General features: G+C 44.9%; 1 protein-coding gene and 1 non-coding gene across 2 annotated transcripts in view; both read right to left on the minus strand.

The window, feature by feature from the left end:
* LOC126259616 (kalirin) overlaps nucleotides 1-15,432 on the minus strand; it is a 1,784,965-nt gene that overhangs the window by 262,672 nt on the left and 1,506,861 nt on the right. The gene's annotated exons all lie outside the window — the stretch shown is intronic.
* On the minus strand, nucleotides 591-665 carry Trnat-agu (transfer RNA threonine (anticodon AGU)). The gene has a single exon. It is a non-coding gene; the product is annotated as a tRNA-Thr (tRNA).

The raw sequence follows: 15,432 nt of genomic DNA on the forward strand, positions 1-15,432 counted from the left end.
TCGTTGGTGTTGTTGTCTTCAGTCCGAAAATTGAACTGATGTAGCTCTCAGCGCTATGGAATGACACAGTTTCAGGGACTTTACTGGTCTCATACAGATACGGTTTTAAGAAGGTATAGGCAGACTTGTTTGCAAAATGGTGTATTGCATATTTAAGTTGTGTCGCATTTCACTCTCACAGGATCTTCATCAGACATGTATGCATATAGACTGAAGCGGCGAGTGATAATTTGTACTAAGGCCGGGAATCGAACCCGGGTCTCCTCCTTATTAGGCAAGTGTGTTAGCCACTAAGCCACTTTGGCAGAGCGGTTTACATAACTGCATTGACTACCCTGGCATGCCTCCCTCCTCGATCCAAATTCCCACAGCTGCTCAAGTCGACTTTAAATTCCCCCTAACATACGAACAGAATTGGCGAGGCTCTCCATATTCTGGAATAGCACCTCATCATCAAACGTAAATTGTGATCCAGCCTAAAACGCAGGTGCAGGTACTTAACAAAAATGAGATGACACAATTTCAGAGACTAGACTGGCCTCCTACAAATATGATTTGATGTACATAGATTGATGAGGCTAGTGAAAATTTGTACCAAGGCCGGGAATCGAACCCGGGTCTCCTGCTTACTAGGCAGGTGCATTAGCCACTCAGCCATCTGGCACAGCGGTTCACACAAATGCACTGATTACTCCGGCACGCCTCTCTCCTCGCCTACTATGAGGCGTCAACAAGTAAAGCAACATATTTTCTTTGTCAGCCATTTTCGGTCAAAAAATTCGGTATTTTTTTGTGGGACATCGTGGAATATTCTCGCTTCAGACGCTATAGTTTCATAAAGTTCCGACAGGTGGCGGCGCTGTAAGTCGCCTTCAATATGGGTTCCGTATTAGACCTGCGTTCCAAGCAGAGAGCTATCATTGAGTTTCTTTCGCGTGGAAAAACAGAGCATCACAGATATTCATAGGCTCTTGCACAACATCAACTGAGATTTGGCAGCGAAAAACAAGCAGGTTGAGTCGTTGGGCGAAGCGTCTGTCATCACAACAATATCGCGGAAACCTGCCCGATTTCCCGCATGCCGACCAGCCTCACACAGCTGTAACTTCTGCATTGTTGGAACTTGCGGACATTCGAGGTGATGCAAACGAATATCTACTTCTCAGTGAAAATACAAGGCCTCGCAAAAGTATATGCAACCCAGAGAAGCTCACCAAGCTTCACTGGACTGTTCGTCCTCATCCACCCGACAGCACGGATCTCCCACACTCCGACTTCGATCTGTTGGGCCCAATGACGGATGCACTCCAAAGGTAGCAGCACTTGGTAGATGGAAAGCTTATCTATCGAGCAAGACGTTGGTTCCGACGTGTCGACCTGTAGAGTGGTGCCATTGCGGCATACAGCCCCCCCTACCCCCCCCCCCCCCCCACCTTGCCAGTAAGGTGGCGTGCGGCCGTTGCAACTCGTACTGAACGGACATTACGATGAAAAATAGGGTTTTGTACCCTGAAGAGATGCGAATAATATGGTGTTTTGGGATCCTGAATAAACCAACCTGCTTTCAGAAAACAAAACTGTTGCGTTACTGATTGAACGCCCCACGTACATCCATTTGCACCTGCTTACGTTACGGACGCCTTGGTCTCCCACTGCAGTGTTTATCACACACACTTCCCTCCATCACCAAATCGACGACATATTGATGATTGAGGATGCGTCCTATCAATCGATCTCTTCTTTCAGTTAAGTCGTCCACACATTTCTTTTCCCTTAGTTAGATTCATACGTCCTCATTAGTTACCCGATCTACGCGTCTAATCTTCAGCATTATTCTAGAGAATCGCATTTCAAAAGCTTTTATGCTCTTCTCGGACCGAAAGACCAATTCGAGATGTGACATTAGGGGTCGGGATAGCGGGAGAAAGGAATGTAAGGTTTTGATGTCCCCTCGACAGACGGGACAAAGCTCATCGGACGATTTAGGAAAATCACGGAAATCCTAAATCTGGATGAGCGGACGGGAATTTGACTCATCGTCCTCCAGAACATTGGGCCCATAATTGCAATGTATTTTCCGGATGATTTTAAAGTTAACTTTTCGTAAAACTATACAATTTCGGACTAAGTTCATTTTGAGCAAGACCGAAATTGCACAACGGCACGAAGATAAGCTACAAGTTAACAGCTGTAGGCAGCATGGAATCATTAACAAATCAAACTTCTCTGTAGACGTAGACTCTCCACACATCTCTGCCGTCAGAGGTGTGAAGAGTCCACCACATCTACAGAGGAGTTTTAGAAATCTACGGAAGCCAATTGAAATTAGTGACCCCCTATAATAGCACAGTCGTTTAGGTGACTTATCTAGCTACGTGTAGAGGAGCCTGAAGATTGTGCCAACGAGGAATCGAAACTGGTTGTCACATAAAATAATTAATAAAGTTACGGCTGTCGGTATTTATTTTCTTCAAAAATATACTTAGTCTGTTGGGGCGATTCACTTATTTTTGTCACCTACACTAAACGCAGCAGCTTAATGTAACACATATCTCGGAGTAGCCGTTCCATGTCTCCCGGGCACGGAAGCCATAGAAGTCTTTCTCTTTTTACTGCACAGCGTGTATGCCCTAAGGGAAGAAACTGACGAGAACAGAAGGCTGTATCGTCCACTCTCCTCTCCCTCACAGATATTGGACTTTATCGCTTGAATATGTCGATACTATCAATTTCGAAGCATACTCTGTAAACGTATATAACCTCCCGTTTCACCCAGTTGCAAAGAGACTGAAAAGTTGCTTGTGTTATGAAAGGAAAGAATATTTTCTACTTTTGGTCCGTAATTCAATGATGTGTTTGTCTTCTTTAATTAGCGATACGGATCAATCAAGTGAATTTAGCCAGTCTTCTTCACTTCTATTTCAGCTAACATGATATTCCGAACACAAAGTAGTTCCAAAGGCGACGTCTCACACAACAAAAAAGGCAAATTACCACACACAGACTGCTGATTTACTGGCAAAGCTTACTCGTTTCATGTATCATAAATGTAAATGCACTAAGGCGTAGTTAGCTGTCAGATACCTGCCACGCAACTTTTGCTTAACGGCAAGGAATTGATTGCTGTAATTTAGACTCGATTGCAACGTCCGTCCTCCCAGGTGTAAATCTATTAGCTCGTTCCTCCGAACAGAAATGTTCAAGTTCGCTGTACACTATTAACGAATACAGTGGACTAGCAAAGAATCTGACCAGACTTGTCGACTGATTTACACACTTTGTGGCGACAGACTTTCTACTACACTGATGATATTAGATCACGCAAAAGGAAGAATGGGAGTGGTGCGTCAGTACATAGAAGGTTGTACAACAACAAAAAAACGTACCCGCAGGAAAGAGAAAAACCAATAACAATTGCCACATTAACTATTTTATTTTTCCCAGTTTCAAATGGAATTTAAACTATGGTTGGCTCTGAGCACTATGGGGCTCAACATCTTTGGTCATCAGTCCCCTAGAACTTAGAACTACTTAAACCTAACTAACCTAAGGACATCCCATGCCCGAGGCAGGATTCGAACCTGCGACCGTAGCGGTCACGCGGTTCCAGGCTGAAGCGCCTAGATCCGCACGGCCACACCGGCCGGCTTTAAACTATGGTCAGCGAAGAGATTAAATGGAAACTAAATAATCAGTCCACCAGTTATCGGCTGGGGTATTCGTGCACCAGCTTAGAGAACCACACACCACATGCTCCAATTTAAGGAACGAATTAGATTACGCGTAATGTGTCTCAAAAATGTGAATAAAGCGTTCAACAGCAGCTGAGAGGCAAGTTATGCTTGCATAAGGACTGTGAAAAACTACAGCCAGTCATATTAACCAATATTTAATATTGGTCAATATGACTGGCTGCAAGAGAGAGAGAGAGAGAGAGAGAGAGAGAGAGAGAGAGAGAGAGAGAGACAGACAGAGAGAGAGAGAGAGAGAGAGAGAGAGAGAGAGAGAGAGAGGGGGGGGGGGAGAAGAAAATGGTTCAAATCCCCGCCAGGCAATTTCATTTAGGTTTCCCATGATCTCCTTCTACTGCAAAAGGCAAATGGTGGGATGATTCAAAAATGGTTCAAATGGCTCTGAGCACTATGGAACTTAACATCTGAGGTCATCAGTCCCTAGAACTTAGAACTACTTAAACCTAACTAACCTAAGGACAACACACACATCCGTGCCCGAGGCAGTATTCGAACCTGCGACGTACCAGTCGCGCGGTTCCGGACTGAAGCATCTAGAACCGCTCGGCCACCGCGGCCGGCAGGATGATTCCTTTGAAAAAGACACGGCTGATTTTATTTCCCATCCTTGTCCAATCCCAGTTTGTACTTCGTCTCCAATGAGCCCTTCGTCCATTTTGATGTGAAAGAGTCGCCCTAACTGTGTAATACGAAACACAAGCAGGATGTTTAAAAAATACATTCCCATTAAATAAAAACATTACAATCACTTTTTTTTACAATCTTCAGTGTCTCAGACGAAGCGTATCGGTTGGGGAGAGGGTTGTTAAGTACCATTTACGCAAGATGATACACAGATAAAGCTAGGCAAACTCTGACTGTTGCCTAATGGACCCTGCACGCAGGTTACCCTTTTCTGCGTCTGAAAGCGTAGATTATTGGATTCACCTTGCCTAGGTTGGGTGTAGTATATTTACTCTCTGGTTACGTTTTACGGGCGAAGGTATCAGTTGAACAAAAAGAACTACGAAAGAGCCACAGCTCCACAAGTAACTTTGCAACAGCAGCGTAGCGTCGTTCTCCATAAAATGAAGACAATACTGCGGGAGACCCAGAGTAAGTTTGCACCGCCGTACAGTGCACTAGCCGTTCGGTTGTCTCGTTAAACGTGTACAAGCCGCAGAGGCACACCACTTCATAACACGGGGAACCTGTTCCCAGCCCACTCTTGTCACTAGGAGGCCCATATCTCTCCGTGGCTAGCGAGGCGGGCATTCCAGGTGATAGATCAATTTAAAGGCGCTGTATTAACGGAGCAGGAGACAGACAGATGGACGCCACACTTCGGAGCCACATACTCGCGGGTGGAGCCGTCAATTACTGCGGCGCGCCGCTCCAGGAGTTATGGCGGCCACGTCCTAGGCGGCGCTCCCCTCAAAACGGAGAGTTTCGTCAGTAAAAACGCGGCTGTTACCGTCAGCGAGAGCCTCACACGCTGCCACGTCTCGCTTAACGGGCTCCATATTTCACGATCAACTGTTCCGCATCCTTTCTGGTTTCTCCAGCAACAGGGGCGGCCGTCACAATACAATTGACTCACTTTCTAATAGTACAGCTTCAGACACGCGACTCGCCTGACGGTTGGACGCACTTTTCAGGGGTGCCGCTGGTAACCTGACGACAGCAGTTGTACAAAATGATACCAACCATTTCGATGCCTTTTCCGGATATTGATTTAAAAATTAGCAAAGGCGGCCAACTGATATGAGATGCTAAGCCGTACTTATGTTTCACACAAGGTGTTTTCCTCTGTAACTTATACCATAACATGTGAAAGAGATATTTATTTTAATACGAGGTGTTCAAAAAGTCTCTCTGCAGTGCCGTATGATTGCTAGCCGCGCGTGCCGTATGCCGCAGTGAATAAAACTAAATGAAACTTAATGAAATACAAATTATTAACTTATTGAGTATTCATTTTTACTTACAAATTTTCACATTAAATGTTGAAAGTGTCCCCTCTGTTCGTTCGTGGCAATGAATTCCTATGACAAATTACGGTGGTTCGCTGAGTATTCGAATATAGTTCCTCGCTACATTCATTGCTACGAATCAAGCGTTATTATTTGTTAGCTCTTGATCCATCTTTGTTGAATCAATTCCCTCTTACATAGGATCATACAGCAGTGGAGAACCCACTGCGGGAGAGTACAGTTTTAATGATTACGTCGTGCGGCTGTTTCACTTCCGTATTGTTCGAGTTGGTTGCAAAACTTCCGACCAGAGATGGAAGCGGTATTATCTTACATGGGAGATAACTCTATCTGCAAGGACAGTGTACTTCTCTGGTGCCACAAGGAAGATAAAACGTACGTACTATATCGTGTGTAGAATGTGTGTCACTGACTTCGGGAACAAGAGGAAACTTCGATTCGGAAAAATGAAATAAGTCGAAACCTGTTTCACAAGCCGTGCTTTACAGATCTACGATAATCCATTCTCCGTTATTGCGTCATTTTGAAAGTGGAAACGTGCAATCACGCGATTTAGCGATCATAGGTACTTGGAGCCGGTATAAGCCGGCCACGTTCCACTGACGAAACACGACTGGACTGCACGTTACAGCTATCGTCAAACTTTGTACACACAAGCTGTCGTGAATGCTAAATGACCTCTCTTATTGATGCGATTATGAGGTAGCCCGATTTGCATGTGAGGCAGGACCGGTAACAAAAGATGGGGCTATAAAATTATTACAGCTACATGAACTAAAATCCTTCTTAAATTCACCGAGTAGGACACCACGTGCGAACAGCAAAGGATGTGCAGGCCTCCTGTCACATATGGTGAAAGAAAATAAGACAGAAAAGAAATAACTCTAACAACTGTAAACAAGAGTGCAGCAGAAGTTCTGAGTCAGCGACCGCATTACTCTGTGTTTGAGAACCAACTGTTTGTCAAACATGAGAACAACTTCTTTCTCCATTTTGGTAAGCAACTGGGACAATAATACACTGGTAAAGGGGAGCCTTTGCAAAACACACTACTTCACCGCCTTGCATCAGCATCAGTTGTCAGTACATATCCACTAAATTGCAGATTCAGCGTGTCTCAAGGGTATGCTCTGACATCGTTTCGTGTAACTTTATCTTCAGTGATTTTCCGCATGGATCCGTTGTTTCAGTGCGTTAGATGCATTTCGTTTTATTTCCACTTCCGTTCTATGCCCCTAACGCTTATGACTCAGTTCCATAACCCCTAATGTGTACTTTTGAGTTTACAATTTGAAAGATGGAGTCAAAATCGTCTCTAAGAAAAAGATTTAATTATATTTTGGTTTAAAGGTATAAACTATTAAAAAACTCTCCTTTACTTTTGATTAATATATGTAATATTAATTTCTTCAGATTTTTAACTAGATTACACCATGGAATAAAATACTGGATGAGTTCAAGAATAATTGGATAAACGTGGAAATGTTATTTACATAAGAGTAATTGTCCTTCACATTTACAACAGGCATCTAAATATCCCAATAATCCGTTATTATTAATAATAATAACGTGACAACAGCAAAGGTTTTGTGTGCTAACTTACTCATAAAGTTACTAAGTGTACAGAACATGTTAAAAATCAATGTGCTGTCAACACAGAAGTCATTAGAGACGAACTACTAACTCAACATGAGGAGGAGGAAGATATGCTGCAGCCTCGTGACGGAAATGTCTCAGCATTCACTTGTGAATGACTTAGGGAATACATGAAAACATCTGACTCAGAAAGGCTCGACGAGGTTTTCAGTAACTCGAGCGAATAGAGAAAAGAGCAAAAGTCGAGAACGATCCATCGGAGACGGAGGGCATGCTCCAATAGAACAAGGGTGGGACCCGGCACTTCGCTTAATCGATTCACGAAAAGCCCGTGGAGCTTATATTACCAAACACACTACAGCGCATGCGATGTTTCGCCCACGAGACCCAGTAGGCAGTACATAACGGCACCTACGTTGATGCCTCGTTCCTTCACTTACGAAAGACGTTCGATCTAGTACTGCTCTCTCGCGTAATGAAAAAAATTCGAGGATGTGGAAAATGTAAGAATACAATTATGAGCCTAGCTTTGTGAGTAGACTGGAGATTTCCTGGAGCACAGCATGTTATTATCAACGGAGAGTAATCCTCAGAAGCAGAAGTTTCTTCGGGCACACCCGAAGGGTATGTTATAGGACAATTAACGCTCACAATATACATAAATGAGCTAGCGGACAACGTCGACTGCTCGCAGATGATGGTGCCATATGTAGAAAAGTCGCAACGCTAGAAAATTGCAGCTAAATGCAGGACAGATGTTCAGGGGATCGATACTTGGTGCTGGGATTGGCAGTTCATCTTTAACATTAAGAAATATAACAAAGTGGGCATAAATAGGCGGTATGACCCGTTACTGTATGATTAAATGGACGACGAACAATCATCGGAAGCAATTAAATCCAATAAATATTTGGAAGTACGGCGGCTGGACAAAAATATGGAAACATACACGACATACTACCTCGCCTAACACGGCATAGGAAAACGGTTGGCACTCAAAAGAGGTTCCAGTCGTCTCGGAACATATAAACAGAGGTCCTGTGTGGTGTTCAATGGAGTCCTATACCACTCTTCCTGCAAAACAGTGGAAGGGCAGGTAACGATAATGGAGCTGGATAGCGATCTCGCACCTTTCTCTCAAACGTAGATCACAAATGCTCCGTAACATTTAGATCTGGTACTTTGATGGTCGGGGGAGGTGCGACATTTCACCCTCGAGCACACGAAACGGGGCCTGTCGTCTTAGAACACAACATCACCACTGGAGAACAAACATTATACTACGGGATGGATCTGATAAGCCAAAATGGTCACATAATTCTTGGCAGTAATGCGAGCTTGCAGGATAACCATGCCCCCCCCGCCCACCGGGAATCCCACGAGATATGGCTGCCCAAATCGTCACGAACCCCCGCCTTGGTTCACTCTTGGGGTATAATCTCAGCCAGAAGGTGGAAACAGTGTGCAACAAGACTCATCCAAACAAATTACTTTCTTCCACTACTGCATATTGCAGGTATCATATTTTCTGGACCACATGTCCCATGGGCATTTGAATCACTGACAGGTGGTGTTGGATTCCAATTCGTCCTGCAATGTCCTGCTTATGGAGTTCCCTTCCTGTTGTTTCGGTGCTGACAGGGTTCGCAAGTGCGACATTCAGTCCTGCAGTGACTTTTGCAACGGTCATCCTCTTACTTTTCGGCACAATCCTCAGCAATGACCGTCTATCGCGATCACTTAACACACACTTTCGTCCGCGTTGTGACTTGGCTTTCTCTGTATGCGGTATAAATCTTTGATACAGTGCCTCTTGAAACACCAAACACTTCGGTTACTTTGGTTACGGAAGCACCACCGTATGAGCAGCAACAGTCTGCCACGGTCGACTTCATTTAACTCCGCCATAATGCAGACACAACTACAGAGAACAGTGTCCTGAATATGACTAACACATCCAACGTGTTGAGCACACTACACAAGTGCCGTTCATGGTCAAATACCGTAGCGCAGCCTGCATTTACGTTCGAGTACGCACTTTTTATACAATCCCTGTATGCGCACGGAGCCGTTTAAAGTAAGGCAACCATAAATCGCTGGAAAGACAGATCCTAGACTCAGACTCGTCGGAAGAATCCTGAAGTTTCACCCACGAGGTCAGTTGCCTCTGAAGGCCTTGTTCGATCTATACATGAGTATTAGTGGTCAGTTAGAGAACCTGATAGAACTGATCGATGAAATAGAGAAGATGGTAGGAAAAACAATGCATTTCGTCACAGATTCATTTTCTAAGCGCAAAAGCGTCCCGGGGATGCTCAACCAACTTCGAAGGGCGACGTTACAAGGGAGGTGTTCTGTATGATTGTGTGGTTTACTGTTAAAATTCCGAGAGCGTATGTTCCTGAATGAGCCATCCCGTAGATTGCTTGCTCTTACCAACAATCGTTCTACCCTGGCACCATTCGCGACTTGAACAGGCGAGGGCGGGGGAAGGGAGTCACAGTGATTCCCGACGTACCCTCCGCCACACACAATAAGGTGGCTTGCGGAGTATAGATGTAGATGTATTGGTTTTACCGCTGCCCGTGTGCCAGTCGAGTGGTACACTTTTACAGAATGACCAAGGAGTGTACACAAGAATGATTATTGACCTATGTCACTAGACGCAAAGAAGGCCGCAGCGGAGTAATCAGACCTGGCAGCAAACACACGAACACATTAGCCGGAATTAGTTCATGGGCGGCGAGATCTTGGCGGAGAAACGTGGCGTCGGAGTGCAGTGAGCACGGCTGGAGAAGCGGGCAGCCTCCTTAACAGCTTAACGACGTGTTTCGTCAGCCGGCGGCACTTGCCAACTTCAGGTCCACTGTACTGGAACGGAACAGCAACGCTTAAACCCACTGGCTCAACACATAATGCACGACCAAGGTCTTGTTTCTGAAGACATTAGCACGAGCTTACTGTTGTTTCGTTCAGCAACGAAAATGGAAACGAAATGATGGTTACACTTGACGGCCTCCATTATCTATTGGCCGATTGCAGACGGGAATCAACTGCATCACTAACAGTACTCACAATGACCAGAAAATTTACCTTTCACGAAAAATTTGTTGAGTCTATTTTAAGATGACGGCACAACCAATTGTACACGTAATTAACATTGTCTCCAGCGCACGATGGCTAATGTTTCTGGCCAAGGACGCAGAGGACACGAATTCGATTCTCGGTGACGGCCACAGATTTTTTTTTTTGGGGGGGGGGGGGGGGGAGCGGAGGTGTGTGTGTGTGTGTGTGTGTGTGTGTGTGTGTGTGTGAGAGAGAGAGAGAGAGAGAGAGAGAGAGAGAGAGAGAGGTTGGAGGGAAGGGGAGTCAGTGTACAGGTCCATTCTGCCGAGACAAGCAGAGAAGTTGTTTGAAGAAATTAACAATTACAACAGCAACTGGCGCGCAAACAAGTTGCAGGGCTTGCACTACGTAGCTAACTAGCCATCCGATATTTTTTCTACAGGTCGTCTGGCATAATCTGGTGGGTACCATAGGTATTTAATAAGTGGTGTAAAAAAAGCGAGCCGGCCGAAGTGGCCGCGCGGTTCTGGCGCTGCAGTCTGGAGCCGCGTGACCGCTACGGTCGCAGGTTCGAATCCTGCCTCGGGCATGGATGTGTGTGATGTCCTTAGGTTAGTTAGGTTTAACTAGTTCTAAGTTCTAGGGGACTAATGACCTCAGCAGTTGAGTCCCATAGTGCTCAGAGCCATTTGATCCATTAAAAAAAGCGATGCTAGGTTTTCGCCAAGTGATAGTGCATAGAGAAGAGAATACTTTGTACTACAGTTAGAACGAGTAACTTTTTTTTAATTTAGTCACATACCGATGCAAAATTTTTTTTACCAAAATGAGTATGGGACGTTTTCAAAAATGGCTCTGAGCACTATGGGACTCAACTGCTGAGGTCATAAGTCCCCTAGAATTTAGAACTACTTAAACCTAACTAACCTAAGGACAACACACACATCCATGCCCGAGGCAGGATTCGAACCTGCGACCGTGGCGGTCGCGCGGTTCCAGACTGTAGCGCCAGAACCGCTCGGCCACCAGCGGCCGGCTGGACGTTTTCTAATGGGGAATCGACAGCTTCTGGAAAGAGTAAAACAGACAAGGCAGTGTGTTTACAATGAATTCCTGCCACAATGCAATTAATGGGGTATTTAGCAAACTTCGGTAAGTTTCATTGCAAATAGTAAAAATCGGCACAACACTGGAGTTCTCTAAGGCTGTAGAGCAAAATACATAGTTCAAATTTAACACGAAAATCAGTGACGGCGTCCATTCAACCTTGTAAGACAAACCGAGACGCTCCTTGAAGAAATGAACAGCTGTAGTCATTGACGGGTGTCAAGTTTTAAGGCTTGTACTATGTAATTAGCTGCACGATTTGTTTTTTCCTTGCTTTGTCTGTCTGTCTAACACAAAACGTGGTGAGCATCACACCAACTTCACAAACGGTGCAACATAACGACGCAAGGATTTAAAGAAGTAATAGTGCACAACGGAAAGAATACTTTGTTGCGTAGCAGGGCTCGTAACTGTTTTACTTAGCCCCACATCGAAACAACCATTTCTTTTATTTTTTAAATTGAGTAATGTGCCTTTTCTAACGGGCCTCTAATAGTCCTTGAAAAGAGCAGTACATTTCTTGCACAAAGAGACGGGTAGAACGTTTACCGTATACTGCTGGAACAGTGAAGTAGGATCACTTTTTCAAACAGACAACGCTGCCTTCCATTGCAAACTATAAAAAACAGGGAATCACAATAGTTCTTCAACTCTATAAAGTGAAAAATATACAGTTCCATTTCAACATAAGAAACTGGTTATGTTAACATCCTGACAGATGAAGAAGTGTTACTGATCATACATGACAATATTCACCGCTCTCTAAACTGTCACTATGAGACACAGGGTCTATTCTTGCGCGTCCACATTAAAAGGAACAACTATTATATAAGGTTATTAAAGCGCTATATACGTAATGAGGGGGGGGGATACATCAAGAAATTGCACTGGTCGAGTGAGGTACGGCGGCAATAAACGAAAGTTGTTGTGTTAGCTGCTGTCGATGACTGACAGGGAACCTTAAGCACAGTTCACTAGGCCGTCTTCCCTTTCAACTAGCGGTGCATTCTATCCTGTAAGGCTGAAGGCTGTTTCAAAGTAGGCCAGCAACTACATCCAGACGGCAATGAATCAGTGGCTAAAAAAATGGTTCAAATGGCTCTGAGCACTATGGGACTTAACATCTGTGGTCATCAGTCCCCTAGAACTTAGAACTACGTAAACCTAACTAACCTAAGGACACCACACACATCCATGCCCGAGGCAGGATTCGAACCTGCGACCGTAGCGGTCACACGGTTCCAGACTGAAGCGCCTAGAACCGCACGGCCACACAATGAATCAGTATCACCACTAAACGAGAAAATAATGAAGTGGCGAGTGTGGGATGATGGCTTAGCTGGTAAAGTGTCGCATGTTGCGGAGCGCGTGTCGTAAGATTATACAGAAAGCTATGACAAATCAAGCAGTAATTATAGCAAAAAAAAAAAAAAAAGAACTGACCATGGAAGACGTTTAGGAAAGTTTACGAAAGAAAAGAAGAGGAAATGTGTAGGAGAATGGACTGCACACATTATTTTTTTTGTGCCACGCAAGAATTTTATTGTAGGATAATCATTATATGAAGCGCCATTATATGACATGTCAGCAACGAAGAGATGTATAAAAATGTACATACTTCTAAATCACCTTGTGTGGCTACAAGACGTGCAAACTTTCTTTTTAATACGACTTTTTGTGACTTAAATGTGAATTTCGCTGCTTATTTTATGAAGCGGCATCTTATTTGGACTCATGAGGCTGACTTGACACCGTTCCAAATCTCTGCAGTACAGAGAAATAACCGGGAGCCCATCCTGGGACCTATGCGTCGATAGTCAATGATGCTATCCACTACACTACTGAGTCGGCCTAGTTTCCTCATTAATATGATGATGGCTATCCAGAAATAAGATAACGTGAAATAAAACTATTACGATCTAAACAAAAATTCATAAAACCATCGCTGACCTCTTTACGGGTATAATGGCCCACATTGTCACAATGGGCTGGAGACGGCAGCATCGAGCATCCAATGTAATACCTTCAGCACTCGTAACTGAAGAGTCGAAAGAACGAATTTGCCACACTGAGAATGTCGGAAGGTTGCTTCAGTTTTCCATCAGAAAACCTACAGCGTACTGATATTTATTTACGAAAAGCTGAAACACTAAAAGGAAAACTGGAGGTACTAATAAAGTTGAAGGTCGCATCATCACTCTAAGGAACCATGTTGAGAAATCACAACAAAAAGAGAGCCGACTGATTAGAGAAAACGAACTCAGGACTGACTGCTAGTGCTAATGAACTGTTTATTTGCTAGTAATATCGCAGTACAGTCCATTAGTAACTAAATAACCGGCTTCGGTTGCCCAACAACCATATTCAAACCATATTTACACTGTAATCGGTACCTGGGGCGTTAAGCACAGAGAACGATCAGAAATCGTTACTGTGAGTAAGTTGTCAAAATATCCGAAAGGTCACTAGAATAGATTCCTCCCAGAGGAGATTCCTCCTGATTCTATACGCCGATAAACATGGTTTAGACAGATACTGGATATTTTGTGCAATTACTCACTGTCACTGTTTTGTGATAGTTAACACTGACTGATGTCTCAAGTACCGATTACAACGAAAGTATGATCTGAAGACAATTGTTAGTCAACATAAATCGTTGAAGTTCATGGTGAATGTTGTTTAGCGCAGTGCTACTTTTTTCGGTCACCGTCCATTTTCAAACGTAGTAGGCACAAATGGCAGGAATGTTACACCGCGCTAAGCTTGACAATGGTCTACGACCGAAACTAGTAGCACTGTGCAAAATAAGACAGCTGAAAGTTTTCCCCGTGAATTTCTTACTATTATTTAGCAGCTAATTTTCCCCACTTACATGCATACAACAGGAACCGGTTACCTGCTTGTCACTAGACAGTACTACAAGCAAACTATTAATATTTGTAATAAAAATACAGATCGCTGAAACTCCTTAGCCTGACGATGTGAGATTTTGCAAAGAACTGTATATCGAGAGTCGTTCTTCCGACGACCATTCACGTATTGGACAGGGAAAGGGTGGGGTGGGAGGGGGGGGGGCGGCGGTCGACTGTAGTACCAAAGGTATCATCAGCCACACTGTTTAAGTAGCTTGCTTTGTGGATGCAGAACTCCGTGGAGAGCGTTCATAACTAACAAGTGAAGCGCCACGTGTAGGTAAGCTCGGGTAAGGATACTTTCTCGCCCTCTATTATGGGCTTCTCTCGATCGATCCCATTAGTTCAGTTTACTGAAGAAGTTGGCTAAACAAATATTTTTTCCGAACACGTTATGTTACTTTATCAATGTGTGACACTAAGTTAGTAGTCTATGTGTGAACCTGCGCCAAGTTCACGGGCTACCGTGCAACCGATGCAAGAGCTCTGCACACTGGGAGCCGGTACCTGCGAGATACCGGTGGACGCGGTCGTAAACGGCGTTGCGAATGTTGGCGATGGAGACCCTGCGCGTGCGGGCCGGCGTCAGCGGCGGCGTCACGGCGGCGGCGGCGTCTGCCTCGGCGTCGGCGTCGCCGGCGGCTGCGGCGGCGTCGTGCCTGGCGTGCATGACGAGCATGTCCCGAGCGTGGCGGCGAGCGCGAACGTTCGGCGCGCTTCCGCACGGCGCACTGCCGAGGCGGCGCGACGCCACGCCGCAACACGTGCGCTCCACCCTCCCTCCCCCCTCTACCCGCGACGCAGCAGCTACCTCCCCTCTTTCCAGAAAGCTGTCAGTCTCCGTACAGTTAGCGCTCCGAGCAGATAGATACCACAGCCTGCACAGTGCCTAGCTGGCTATTCCCCGAGATTCGAAAGTAGCCCCGACGCGTCCGCTAGGCACGGTTTATACGATGGGTAGAAAAGTTTTCAGCGCCACCCCGAAACAAAAGTTTACAAATTTTATGCTGCAGTCCTGGTACGAAC

The sequence above is a fragment of the Schistocerca nitens genome, chromosome 5 (genome assembly GCF_023898315.1).
Source record: "Schistocerca nitens isolate TAMUIC-IGC-003100 chromosome 5, iqSchNite1.1, whole genome shotgun sequence".
NCBI lineage: Eukaryota > Metazoa > Arthropoda > Insecta > Orthoptera > Acrididae > Schistocerca > Schistocerca nitens.